This window comes from Ursus arctos, unplaced genomic scaffold, assembly GCF_023065955.2.
Source record: "Ursus arctos isolate Adak ecotype North America unplaced genomic scaffold, UrsArc2.0 scaffold_29, whole genome shotgun sequence".
Classification (NCBI taxonomy): Eukaryota; Metazoa; Chordata; class Mammalia; order Carnivora; family Ursidae; genus Ursus; species Ursus arctos.
The window spans coordinates 35,223,587-35,238,592 of record NW_026622974.1 but is presented as its reverse complement, the minus strand read 5'-3'; the positions used below and the strand labels follow the sequence as shown (position 1 = coordinate 35,238,592).

General features: G+C 36.7%; 1 protein-coding gene across 8 annotated transcripts in view; it reads right to left on the bottom strand.

The window, feature by feature from the left end:
- The window catches only part of DOP1A (DOP1 leucine zipper like protein A), a 104,265-nt gene that overhangs the window by 89,135 nt on the left and 124 nt on the right, over positions 1–15,006 (bottom strand). For 2 of the 8 annotated variants that reach the window (XM_057303921.1, XM_048219563.2), the window contains exon 1: positions 3,465–14,983. The exons of 3 other annotated variants lie outside the window; for them this stretch is intronic. The gene's annotated coding sequence lies outside the window, so the exon portion shown is untranslated. Of the gene's footprint in view, positions 1–3,464; positions 14,984–15,006 lie in introns of those variants that run through there. 3 more of the 8 variants (XM_048219564.2, XM_048219562.2, XM_048219565.2) reach the window with 3 other exon arrangements.

Sequence of the window (15,006 nt, the reverse complement as noted above, 5' to 3'; positions counted from 1 at the left end):
TGATACACAGTAGGCCCTCAGGTATTTTTTGAATAATGAACCTATCAATGTGAACATAGCTCACAAACCATTTTGCTTTGTTTTTTCTGAGAAAAGCTTCAGAGAAAAGAGCAAAACTACACTTCTATTTCTTAATTGGTGTAGCCACACTTCATGCCCTTTAAACCGACTATATTCATATGGCTATTAAGTACTTTAAAAAATTGAAAGATTCTCCTAAGAACCCTATAAAAAATGTGCTTTGCCCAGTTACACTTTAAAAAATTAACTCAGTCTTAGCATCTTTATTTAGCATACCTACTTAAACATGAAGGATGTCATTCTAGTCCTATGAAAGGATATCTATTAAGTATGATATTCCCAGAGATCAAGGCTTTTAAAATTAATTAGATGCAAATCTCTAGTTGGAGAAAATTCTGACAAAGAGTTTTACGTATTTTAATTATATATTTATTTATATTTTCACTTTTGATCTTGGTGAGAAATCAAAAATCCCACAATTCTAACAAGATGACAAACAGCAAGTTTTATTTATTTGGAAAAAAGATAGTAAAATTAATCGATATATAAAAAATTATCCATCTGTTAGAAATAGTCTGAATTCTATAAAAAGGATAACTAAAGATTTCTTCTAGCTTTAAACTCTGATTTTTGACATATAAGCATCTTGAAGAAAAGTAATTTAGAAAATAGAACAGTGTGAGCACATATTACAACCTAAAATGATCCATTAATGGGTAGCTAGGATTCTTTTGTAAGCTTCAAATAGTTAAAAGCTGTAACAATGAAATATATGCCTTTGAGTTAAAGGTAATATCCTGTCCCCAAAGCACAGCAGTTAAATAAACATTGCCCAAACATTATTCAAGAGGATGATGATTACTAATAGCAGCTCACACTGACTTTGTGTGGCAGGCACCAGGCTAAGCCCTTTTATACAAATTATCTCATGTAATGTTCATAACAAATCCATGAGGCAAGTACGCTCATTCGGCCATGTATATATGAACGTTTTGGTGTTTGAGGTTTCACACAGAGTTAAGAGGAGAAACCAGGAAGAACTCTGGCTGGCTGACACCAAGGCCTGGTCCATAATTACTGTCTTTCTCAACCACTACCCGCAACTCTTAATTCTTCGGCCTGACATATCCTACCTCTTCTTTCTTACTCAATTTTTCAAAAACCTGTTCAGGCTATATAGCCTTTCTTGACTCTTTAACTCCCCATTTTTTAGACACTGTTCTTTCTTTTCCTATTCCACTTACTTTTTAAAAACACTATAATGGTGTAAGTACATGTATTTCTGTAGTTCCTTCTAGACCGTGGCTTAGGGACAAGGACCAAAGCTGAACTCTGAATACCCCCAACCACACCACCGCTCAATACTGCAAGTGTGTAGGTTAAAGTATAAGGTGAAATAACTATAAATTCTGATATAAAAGGGTTTTGTTCGGTTATCTGAAAAACAGTGATCCCATTTCAACAAAGGACCAGGGTGGAAGGGCACTCTATACAGGATGTACAAGAACACTATCTACTCCCTTGAGATAACAATACCAAAAAGGTAAAAATATGCTCTCATGTGGGATTAATCCTAGAGAGGTGCTGCAGGTTGGAATGTGCATCCAAAAACAGAATTACAGGTGTGGTGGTCCCTAAATTAAGGATGCCCAGGACTGATGTGAAGATTCCTGGTGGATTAGGGGTATGTTCTAGGCTAGAAATTCTATTATGAAGCACCCAAGGGATACTTCACAAAACCCAGTGAAGACAGGTTTTGTCTTTATTGGGAAAGGGAGACAGAATTTGTGAGGGCTGTTATGAGGGGACAAATGATAGTTCAGAAAGCAAATATTTCAAAGAAGTTACCCACATTTTTATGAAACCTGTGGACATCACTGATGGTTCAATTACATATTCTGATTTAGTCATGTCATATTTGTATCAACCACACAGAAAGAAGCAGTTGTGTGAATAATCTAAAACTGAGAATGTCAAACAACTAAATTTTGGCTTTGGGATTTATAATTTTTTTTTCAAACATATCTTTTTAATGTTTAGTATTTGCTAATATTAAAATCCATTTGATTTCCCTTATATATGCTGATCGAATTTTGTGGTGGCAAATGAAACTAACTTTATAGGTGGCAAGAGTAAGTCAGCCTGAGAGTTAAGGGTCAGCATAATGTATTTAAAGAAAATCTAAATTATTTAGATTGACCATATTCTGGTTTGTTTTCAATCAGAAGGAAAAAACACTGCTTGTTTTTTTATAAACAGAAGCTAAAATGTGAGCTAATGGTAAGTAACAATGAGTGTGTGACTCTACAGAATGATTAAAAAGAACGATGTGAAACACAAGATGAAGGACGACACTAATGTTAGCTATCCTACCAAGTACTTCCTCGAGTTTATTTAAAACATCCCTTTTCAGAAAGTATCCTTCTCAAAATAAATATGCTCATTAGTAGCTGAGTATTATTCTTCATTTAACAATGACAAATAATGAGTTTGCTTAACCTTTGAAAGAAATATACTCTCAACTGAAACAAACTACTAGAAAAAATGTAAAGAAAAAAGCAAAAATAATTTACAGTACAATTAAACCCACTGTACTAAGTTAAACAATTATTTCCAAGAAAATAAAATTTAATCGTTTTTAAAATAATAGTAATGTTCTCAGTATTTTTAAAATAAACGACATACTATTATAGTATTCAAATTAAAAATAGAGACTGGTTGTTACATGAACATAAAAAAATGCTATATTATATATACTGAACAAGTTTTTCTGTATTTCCCAGTGTGTTTAACTGAGTATCTATAAACCAATATTCTAGCCTGTGAAAAAAGATGTAATTTTTTCCGGGGTGCCTCGGTGGCACAGAGGTTAAGCGTCTGCCTTCGGCTCAGGGCGTGATCCCAGCGTTATGGGATCGAGCCCCACATCAGGCTCCTCTGCTATGAGCCTGCTTCTTCCTCTCCCACTCCCCCTGCTTGTGTTCCCTCTCTCGCTGGCTGTCTCTATCTCTGTCAAATAAATAAATAAAGTCTTAAAAAAAAATGTAATTTTTTCCAAACAAAAAAATCCCATGCAGACTTTTATTTCCTTTTGTACATTTTATTAAAACTGTTCCAAAAGTAAAATCATAAGGAAAACACACTTACACAAAGATGCAAATTCAACTGTGCCTATGCATCTAAAGAATAAGATCAAAATATACATGAGCAGGAAGAAACTAACGCTTTGGCTGAGTAATTTTACATACAGGGATATACAAAAAAGGCTTCGCACTGGACACAAACCATGCGTATGTCTGCACATCACTTTACTCAAGTTATAAAAGAACGCTGCTGACAGCAAGTAGTATGGCAAGGGTTAAATCCCTTAACGGGCAAAGGAAAGCAGCTACAAGTAATTTTGAAGATATCAAGATACTTCACAGAGAAAAATGGGCAACTACCTGTGGTAGACCGGCCTCTGCATCTCTTCCAATGGGCATCTCGTCTCATGGTTTAAGGTTTAAATGAAAATAGAACAGAATTAATATCATGAAAAAACAAAAGAACCTTGCTGAGGTGTTACCTGGCAAGAAAAAGAATTAACTCTAGATATTTTGGTAGATTCTGAAGCACCTAACAGAATCAGAACCAAAATATGGTGTTGCTTATTGTAAAATCTTTATTGAGTCCCTTCACAAAAACTGGGTATTCTCCGAAACACTGACAAACCATGAACTGTTATCATTATTATTACACCTCTCCTCACTTTCACACCCTGCTCTTACATTTTTTTAGGATATCACTCCAACACTAGAAATATAACCTGTCAAGCACTGCTATTATTATTCTCAGTTTTTTGTTTTTACTTCATTACTGAAATAAACAGTACTGTCATCTTCCCAATCACACAAGCTTGCACTTTGGCCTTATTTCCTATTCTTATATCAAATCTACCTATAAATTCACCACCCTCCTCCACAACCCCCCCCCCCAAGCTGACAGTGGTAGGCACTATCTTTCAGAATGGTCTTTAACCATGTCTCCTGAATAGTTTCCACCTGGACTACTCTAACAGCCTTCTACTTTCACCACCTTCAGCTTTCTAAGAGCCAATTAATTCTACACAGCAAAACACAGTTTGGGCATACTCCCTGCTGGAAGTTCTGAAAGTAAACTTAATGTACACAAAAACCACTTTAGCCCAGGGCTTACTTAATACCTAAGAAATACCCTATCATTGCTATAATTGTAACAATTACTTAGAAATGAAACACAACCTCTTAATCATATGACTAAAGAGTCTTTTCATTAACTGGACCCATTCATTCAATCTTATAGTTCGTATTTCTATCCTAGCTAAGCAAAACGTGGTGACAGAGTTTCCTTGCTTGACCAAACTTTGGCAAACCTTCTGAATCCTCTTAGGCCCACCTGTGCACTTTCTGCTAAAATGTAGTTTTATCAAGAACCCTGCTCTATCAGCTTAACCAGAAACCCCCACCTTCGGTATCTGACCAGGATCCTCATCCTCCATCATCCAGACACCCCAATCTATCTTCAGCAAGAATCCTGTTAGGTCGGTTTAGCCAGAATCCCCCACTTACCCCTGATGTTTCCTCTTAGAGTCATTTTCCATCCTCTGACTCCCACCCTGCTCTTTGACTGTAAAGTCCCACTTGCTGTTGGAGAAGATCATCAAGAAGATGTGACTGTCTGTTGACCCATGAGCTGGACCCAGGCAATTGGAGGCTCCCCACTTCCTTCCCTGTCCTTAGAACGTGTGTTCTGCTTGCCTTCCCTGCTCCCAGATGCTGTTCTAAGGATACAGCCTTGAGATAGAAACATGGCGTGGAGGCTACCTGGACTGGATACGTGACTGAACCCAGTAAAGGCATCTATGTAAACTTTTAAGATTCCAGCAGGTGAGTGGGTGTGGAGATCTACTTGTTTTGAGACCACCCAAGACAAGCCTCATATATAAATTCCTTCAGTTATTAAACTTGCCACCTATAGATTTGGAGTGGTTCATCTCTTTGTTCTGTCACTTCTTTCTCTCCAGATGGCCGGTTTCAGATTTCAGATAATGGCTCTGAGGAGGTTAGAAACCAGCATCTGCCCGCGCTGTATTGAGAGTTGAGGCTGATTTCTCTCCTCCACTGTAAAATCCCATTGCAGTGGTCCCTATACCTATCATGATGACCCTTAGTAAAATTTTTAACCTTACCATTTTTAACAAGCACCAATGCATATTTTTTTAAAACTAGCCAACTGTAAAAGACTTGCTGCTTCCCACCTTAGTGCCTTTAAATATGTTCTTTTCTGAGTATGCCCCACTCTCCCTTTCATCACTTAAAATTTTTCTTTCAAACTATATCCAAAATGCTATGACTCTGTATCTTTTTTTTTTTTTTTTTTTTAAGTAAGCTCTATGCCCGACGTGGGACTTGAACTCACGAGCCCAGGACCACGAGTCACATACTCTACCACCTGACCCAGTACAGTATTTCCTGATTCAACCCCTCTAGGTTTATTCTTTCATCAGCCCCTTTTTCAATATTTAGAAACATGGCTTTCATTACAGCATAGCATTTTAAAATGCATATATGCTTCATGTTTCTAAAAGTTCGTTATTTAGCTCTTCCAATTGTGGTAAAAAAACAAATTTTATTTTAACCATTTTTAAGTGTACAGTTCAGTAGTGTTAAGTATACTCACATTGTGCAATTAACCTCCAGAATTTTTTCATTTTGCAGAACTGTAACTCCACACACATTAAAAAATTCTTTTTCCTCTTTGCCAGCCCCTAACAAGCAGCGTTTTACTTTCTGCTTGTAATTTGACTACTTTAGATATCTTGGGTAAGTGGAACCATACAGTATTTTGGCTTTTTTGTGACTGACTTATTTCACTTAACATAATGTCCTCAAGTTTCATCCATGTTGTAGTATTGACAAGATTTTCTCCCCCACCACCTTTTTTTTTTTTTTTTTTTAAAGTAGGCTTATGTCCAGCATGGACCCTAAGGATTTCCTTCCCTTTTACGTTAAATAATATTCGATCCTATATGTATATTTATCCATTCATCTGTTCATAGACATTTATGTTTTCTACCTCTAGGCTATTGTGAATAGTGCTATGAACTTGAGTGTGCAAGTATTTCTTTAGGATCCTCTTTTCAATTCTTTTGAACATACCGAGAAGTGGGAATGCTGGACCATATGGCTGTTGTTTTTAAGAGGAACACCATTTTACATTTCCACCAACAGTACATAAGGGTTCTAATTTCCCCACATCCTTGCCAACATTTTTTCCTTTTTTTGATAGTAGCCTTTGAAACAGGTGTGAGGTAGCATCTCATGGCAGCTTTGATTTGCATTTGTTTAATGATTTAAAAATCTTTTCATATGCTTTGGCCACTTGTATATACTCTTTGGAGAAATGTCTATTCAAGTCTTTGCCCATTTTTTAATTGGGTTGTTTTTGTTGCTGAGTTGTTTTTTATATGATCAGGATATCAGCCCCGTAGATACATTTCTGAAAATTTTCTCCCATTCTGGTGTTTGCCTTTTTATATTTTTGATTGTATTCTTTGATGCATAAGAGTTTTTAAGTTTGATGTAGTCCCACTTATCTATTTTTGCCTTTCTTACCTGTTTTTGTTGTCATACCCAAGAAATCACTGCCAAACCCAATGTCATGAAGCTTTCCCATGTTTTCTTCTACAAGTTTTATGTTTTAAGTATTATGTTTAGATTTAATCTGTTTTGAGTTAATTTCTCATATAGCATAAAATAAGGTTCCAACTTCATTCTTTTGCATGTGGACATCCAGTTTTCTCAATGGCATTTGTTGAAGAGGCTGTCCTTACTAGACTGATTGGTCTGGCACTCTTTGTTGAAGATTATTTGACCATATAGACATTAGATTTTAATTCAGGGCTTTCTATTCTACTCCACTGGTCTACATGTCTGCCTCTGTGTCAGTACCACACTGTTTTAAAATTACAATAGCTTTGTAATATGTTTTAAGTCTTTTTAAAACTTCCTTCTGCCTGAAACACTAAATCTCAATGTGGCTGGTACTTACTCATCTTTCAGGCTTCAGATTTTATCCCTGTTGTGAAGTCTTCCCTAACTATTCTCTCTCTCCAACACTCACATATACACCTCCTTCTTGTGAACTCCCACTACACACTGTACTTCCTCTACCACAGAACTTACTTTGCTTTACTTAATTGAACTGTGTGACTCCCAAGGGTATTAATTCCTGTGATAGAGTACTCATCTATCATTGTCAGCTCTCACATCCCCAGCTCCTAGTCAGTCCTTGCCTGACTCCCAGTAAATGACCAATAGCAATTATAAAAATTGAAGACAACAGAATATACGTGGCTGGTAAAAAGAATGAATAAAGTCTATGTATTGATTTAGAAAATGCTCCCAAGACATATGAACTAAAAAAAAAATATCAAGGTGCACAACAGTGTTCATAGTATGCTACCATTTATATAAAATGGGAAAAATATAGTCCTATAATCTGCATATATATGATATAGCTCCAAAAGAACACACAGGAAAATAAAAGTGATTACTTCCAGTTGGCCAGGTGGAAACTGCTTAGACGGGAGCCAGGGAGAGGGAGCCTTTGCTCTGTACGTTTTCTCACACTTTTAAAATCACATAAATTATTCCCTTTTTGGTATTAAATAAGCTTAATTTCTTAAAAAGTAAAGGAGTAATGCCCCCACAGAAAATCAAACAGTAGCTGGGTAACATGTGGCATTTCCTCCCTCCTTCATCTAAGAAATAACAAAAAGAAAATCAAAATGAAGAAAATCTGTATCTTTAGTGTTACATTTGAACCTGGAATCATCCCATCACTCCCCAAAGAACCACAGAAACTAAGAATTTTGTGGCTAAAGTACGTGCTTCATTTAGTAATGTAATCAAGTGGCATATTAAGTTAATCTTTAAATATTCTAAAACCATGAGCTGTGTATAAACTGCATATTAAGTATGTACTGCTTACTAGTTAGTGACAAATACACATACTAGCTTTATAAAATGTGGTAGCTAGATTCTAGGATGGCCTCCAATGATCCTCAACTCCTGATATTCATTCTCTTGTACAGTCACCCCTCCTACACAAAATCACTGCTGGTCTATGCGCTGTCCCTTGGATTACTCATTCTGGGGAAAGCTAGCCTTTATGTGATAAGGACACTTCAAGTAGCCCTATGGGGAGAAACTTAGGCCTCCCTTCAACAGCCAGAAACAACTTGCTAGTATACAAGTGAACCACTTTGGAAAGGGGTGCTCCGACCCCAACTGAACCTAAAGATGACTGCGGTCCAGGATAATATCTGACTGCAACCTCACAAAACTTAAGCCAGAACCTCACAGCCAAACTGCTTCCCAACCCCTTCTGAAAGAAACAGAAAGTACTGTTTTAAATCACTACATTTTGAGATAATTTGTTATCCATAGATGACTAGAGTTTATTCTCAAAAAATATTTTATTTAAAACAATTTTTTGAGTATAATTGACACACAATGTTACATTAGTTTCAGGTGACTTGACAGGTTTACACATTATGGTATGCTCACAAGTGTAGCCACGATCTGTCACAATACAATGCTGTTACAGTATCAATGACTATATATTCCTCATGGTATGCATTTTATTCCCATGATTTATTCACTCCATAACTGGAAGCCTGTATCTCCACTACCCTTCATCCATTTTGCGCATCCCCTCACTCCCTCCCCTTCTACATCCATCAATTATCTGTATTTTTATAGGTCTGATCCTTTTTGTTTGTTCATTCATTTCTTTAGACTCTTGATATGAGTGAAATCATATGGTATTTGTCTGTTTTCAGTCTGACTTATTTCACTTAGCACAATATGCTTTAGGTCTATCCATTTTGTTGCAAATGGCACAATCTCATCCTTTTTATGTCTGTGTAATTTTCTATTGTGTGTGTGCACCACATCTTATCTATTCATCTGTCAGTAGACACTTAGGTTGTTTCCACATCTTGGCTATTACAAATAATGCTGCAATAAATCTAATTAGTGTTTTCATTTTTTTTTTTTTTTTTTGGATAAATACCCAGTGGAATTGCTGGATCATATGGTATTTACATTTTTAATTTTTTGAGAAACTTCCATGCTGTTTTCTACAGTGGCTATACCAATTTGCATTCCCACCAACTATACTTGGGGGTTCCTTTCTCTCCACATCCTCACCAACACTTCTTATTTCTTCTCTTTATGATTTTAGCCATTTTGGCAGGTTTAAGGTGATAGTTCATTGTGGTTCTGATCTGCGTTTCCCTGATGATTACTGATGTTGAGCATCTTTTCATGTATTTGTTGGCCATCTGTATGTCTTCTTTAGACAACAGTCTATTCAGGTCCTCTGCCCACTTTTTAACTGGATTGTTTGAGGGTTTTTTTGGTGTTGAGTTGTATTAAGTTCTTTATACATTTTGGACATTAACACCCTTATTGGATATAAAGCTGAAGGTATCACAATTCCAGATTTTGAGATACACTACAAAACTGTAGTAATCCAAACAGTATTAGTCCTGGCACAAAAACAGACACATCAGTGGAACAGAAGAGCAAGCCAAGAAAGACAAGCAGTAACTACTGTGACTACACCAAAATAAACTTTTGCGCAGTGAAGGAATCCATCCACAAGAAGGCAACCTACCGAATACTTACTTTTTAAATCACAACCTATATACTATTAACTTAAAAAACATAATAAAAACAGAAGTTATCACATCACATAAAACTAACAGGAAAGAATCAGGTAGACTTGGGGCACAAGGCTCTGAAGATAGCCTTCCAATAAAAGGACAGGTGCCATAAAAATAATCATGTTGCTGGAATCCCTTTTCAGGCTTAAGGGTAGACTCCTGATTAACTGGTGGTAATATTTATGGAATTGCTGGTATACAATATGGCAGTCATTTAAATATTTATTTTTCTTCCAAAGTGACAGACACTAACTTTAAAGCAAGTACTATATTCTGGGTTTTTTTTTTTTCCACAAAGAAAAACTTCTGTCCAGGAAATTTTAAATTCAAGACATCGTAAGGCATATGTTAAATGTATATGAAAAGCTACTGTGCAAAGTATATCACGCTTAAGACAAGCAGACTGGGATGGCATTTGTGGTGTACAATATACAACAGTTCCAGCTATTTGGAAAATTTGATTGATTATACTAACACATATTCTAAGGGTTTCAAGGAGCTGATACAGCGCGTGCACACGCACACACAGACACAAAAAGCAGTTATTTACCTGTATAACATAAAGGACTAAAACTGCTGTATTTTTATAGTTTTTCTGATTACAGTCTGTTGTTACTTTCAAATGTAAGATTTTATCTGCACTGCTTCTATCCTGCCCCTTTATTTTATAGCAGAGACACAGGAAAGAAACTACTTGTTCGGGTGAAAGCTCTTTTACGAAATAAAGACTATTCATCAAGAAGGCTCTTTTCTTACTTCCAAACTGAAGTTGTATCCCAGAACCTTAGATTAACAGCAATCTGACCTCTGGCTGAGTAGCAAATTATAGTGTATACTCCTAAACCTAGTACTACCATTCAGGTAAATTACTTTTTGGAAAACAGAAACACCAAAGTAAATGGTCTATTCACCTGAACTCTTTGTTCATGAACACAAAATAATGGTAATTTAAACATTAAGCTCACAATACATATATAAGCCTCAATATAACCACAGCAAGTTGAAATACAGGATGTACTTTACAGAACAAGAGTAGGGAATTTTCCTGCCTATTCACATTAAACTCTTTCTATAAGAGAGGAGAATTTTTCATTATCTCAGAAGAAAAAAAAAAAAAGGCCAGAAATGTCTTCTGTAGGATGGAAATACTAAACTCTAGCTCAACCTTAAAAAGTGATCAAAGGAAGACGTAAGGGAGGTAGTATAGTCTCTTAAGTTTATTATCTATCCATGCTTATAGCAGCTTTGCCAAATAAACATATTATCAATATTTCATCACTCCTGAATCAACAGTCATCACTTTGTCATATAAAAGATGCCAAATGATTTTTAGATTTCTTTAGATTCAAAGGTTTATCTTACAGCTATGATATCCTAATAATAAAAAAGGTGGATGTTTTATTTGTAAAAGTAACATCAGAAACATTAAAAACTTTTTTTGAAAAAAATACACTTATCTAACTCAATAATGATCATTTAGTCTTTTTACTGCATTTTTAAAGTTAACTCTAGTACATCTTTTAATTTGCAATTAAGGTTTTATTTCCCAATTCTTTCACAGAAAAAATCCTAAGGAATTTTCAGGCCCTGATTAATCCTGTGTCTTCCCAAATTTTGGCCACCAATCAGATGTGAGATAATTTTATGCGGCCCAAGGAGAGGACTAAGTGAAACTGAATCAGTGAGGAATTTATTCCCTCTTCGTTCTCTTGTAATTCCTCTGCATCAGGAGTTCTCAGATTGATGGCAGAATGTTATTAACACCTCTGTAATTCTTGCTATCTCCCTTTTAAACAAAGAACAGCAAGTTTTAGGCTTAAGAGTGTTCAATACCCAACAGTTTCTAGAATTTAACAAGTTTTGTCTTCATTATTTTCAACTTTATGTCTACTTTCTGTTGATGGCAAGTGATACTTTATATTTATGGTGATTATTTCCAGTTATCTTTAAAAATTATATTAATAACTACATGGATATAAAGAAATACAAAGAAGATAAGTACACAGGAAATATGCAGATATGGCCAAAATTTTGAAGATGTAAGAATGAGTGACATTTGAGAAATACTACACTTAACCACTTGGTCAAGAAATAAAGTACTACCATGAACTATGAGCATATATTTGTTTAGCCATCAAGGACAGAAAAGAATGATAAATGTTGACAGGAAAGTCCGGAAGAGAAGAAAGTTACTTCAAAATGAGGTAATCAAAAAAGGATTCACAGACAAGGTGGCACTGGAGCTAGGATAGTATGACATAGACGTGACAAGACAGAGAGTATGCATTGCAAGGTAGCAAAAGCATAACAAAACAGGCCTGAGTGGTGGCATGTTCTAAATCTTGATTGTGCTAGAGGTTACTTCAGTGTGTATATAATGTACGCATAAAATGAATGCACATTATCTGTAAATTTTTCCTGAAATTTGGTACTTTGACCTATGCTATGAAAAATTATTGAGGTTTTAGACTTGGACAGCTTGGGGGGGGGGTAAATAGGTAAATACAATAAAAGGAAATCACCATTTAAAGACAAGGGAATCAGAAGTCCTTACATCCATATCGTAAATTTTCAACAGAAACTGTAAGCTATTACACAAAACTTGAAGCTCTATACTTCTCAACAGTTTAACAGTTTCATTTCAGGGAGAAAATTTACCTGAATTAAGGCTTACCTATTAAATGTGTTATTCCCACCCCTGTAAACAAAGGAGCACGTTAATAGCACTCCTAACAAAGTTTTAATGAAGAACAGACTGAAGTGGCCATACTGTGTGCTAGTGACACCTGAGTGCTAGTAGCACCCGACAGAATTTGGCAAAATAAGATTGTATTCAACACTAATTCCCAATGAACTCTTTCCAATGATCTCAGCTCTTAAAATTTAATTATTACGTACATTTCAGGTGGCTTTTATTGCATCTCATAATTTAAGAACTCATGACTAGAGAGGGAACTCAGGCATAGTAAAAATAATGCTATTACCAACAAGTCTTGTTGGAACTTTATAATGCCATTCTCAATAAAATCAATGACTTAACCATAAAACCAAATCCAAAATGTGAATTATGATTATAGAAAAGCATCAAGAGACCAGGGGGGAAAAAAAAAGATAATAATAATAAAAAAATAATAAAAAAAGATAATCCTCTGCAATAAATCAAAGCATTAAAGTGCACTGGAACCTATGTGCATCCTTAATATTTTACTAAGGAAAATACAAGCCTCTTGTTACATCAGTGTGTTGCCACTATGTCTTAATGCCCCAGAAAGCTTAAACTGAAAGCTAAAAATAATAATGTAGGTAATTTTAGAGCTGAAGGGAGACCCAGCTCAGGTATAGGTGGTCCAACTCATGAGAGCTCGATTTACAATTTTTTGCAGTGGCAGCAAGCCTCAGCTCTCATCAGCCCTGCAATCATGAGAGTAAACAACTGATACACTTACAACCATCCTTTATCCACCCAATCATTCAGTTTTTCACTTTCAGTACAATATTCAATAAATTATGAGATATTCAAAACTTTTATAGAAAAATGAGCTTTGATAGATTTTGCCCAACTATAGGCCAAAAAAGTATTGTGAGCATGTGTAACATAGGTTAGATGTCTTAAATACCTTTTCAAATTACGACGTTTTCAATTTATGATGGGTTTATCAAGACATAACCCCATCCTAAGTTGAGGAAGATCTGTAATTTTCAAACTGGTATTCTGTGTAATTATATTCTAGATGTTAACAGGTTGGCCATGAGAAAATAGGCTTTCTGGACAGGTAAGACCGCTTTAACCCTATGTGCTCCTAAATTATTTGTCGTGGAACACTTTTGGGGCAGTAAGGCCGTTACTGGGATTGAGAACAGTGTTCAGGGGAAACATCAATTTGGAAATCTCTGATCTTACGAAATTCCCTTAAACAGATAACAAAACTGAGGCCTACAGATATCACATCTGGTTAGCTGGAGAAGAATGCGAACAAAATCTTTCATTCCCAGGCCAGACCTTTCCACTACTTTAATTACAAAATGAGACTCTTTAAACCGTATGTATTCAAACATTAAATTTACATTTAACATTTTGGTTATGGTGTCACATTTTCTGGTGTATTAACTCAGGTGTTTTTAATTCTTCGTTCAAGACCTGGGTTCCTAATAACTAGACCCACCTGGAGATTTACTATTGTTTAGTACTAATGAGGAATGATTACGTTCAGAGTGGCAGCTCTAAGAAATCACTGAAATAAAGCACTTGTACCACAACTGGTTTTAATTTTCTCTTGTTACAACTTCTGTCAGCTCAGCTAAATTACTGTGTTGTTTATTAGGCCATAAATTTCTTAGCATATAACGTCAACATATGCTGTCCATAAGAACATAGGAGATCCGTCTGCGTAGAGAAAGCCAACAACATTGAAATTGAGAGACTTTTGTTTTTCTACAGTTCTGGGCTTATTTGTCAGGCAAACAGTTTCCTATCTTTTTTGTAATTATTAAAAAAAAGTTTTGATTGCTTTAACTACAGTCTCCAAATCAGATTGTCACAGTGTATTTCTCAAACCCCTCGGAACTATAAGCTGGTGTAAGAAACACAGTTCCTTCAGCTTTGAAGTAGTTGTGTACCACTCCCCCTCCCCCCTCAGGGTAGGAGAGAAGAACGGAAGAGACCGAACAGGAACTATTGTTATGCTGCAACTTTAAAAGGTTGAGAATCAAAGGTGATAATGGTTAACAACTTCCTTATGGCTAACCTGACTTCCTCTAATAAACTTCTGCACTCCTTTCCAACCCCCCACATGGAACATTAACTATGGCAGGCATTCGTCCTGTCTCCTCAATCTTAAAAGAACCCACCAGATGAATGAGACCGCACGAAGCCTGGATTCCACCAACAAAGAGGTTACTCCGCGCGCCTTTACCGCACAGGTGCGACCTCCACCCCAACCTTGCGCACCGCTGGGCCCCAGCGCAAGAGGCTCGGGAGCGGCCACCCCTGCCTGGCGCCGCCCTCGAGCCTCCGCCCGGCCCCGTCCAGCCGATCCCCGCGCAGCTCCCGCCTCTCCGGAAACCTGAGGGCGGACGGCCGGTTTCCAGGCTCCAGGCGGGGCCAGGGCGGCAACACCCCCGACGCCACAGCAGCCTGCCCCGCGGGGCGTCCCTGCGGCTCCGGAACCAGCCGGGCCGGGCCGAGCAGTCCGCTCAGGGCCGCCAGCCGGCCTCGCGACCGCGCTGGGGGCGGG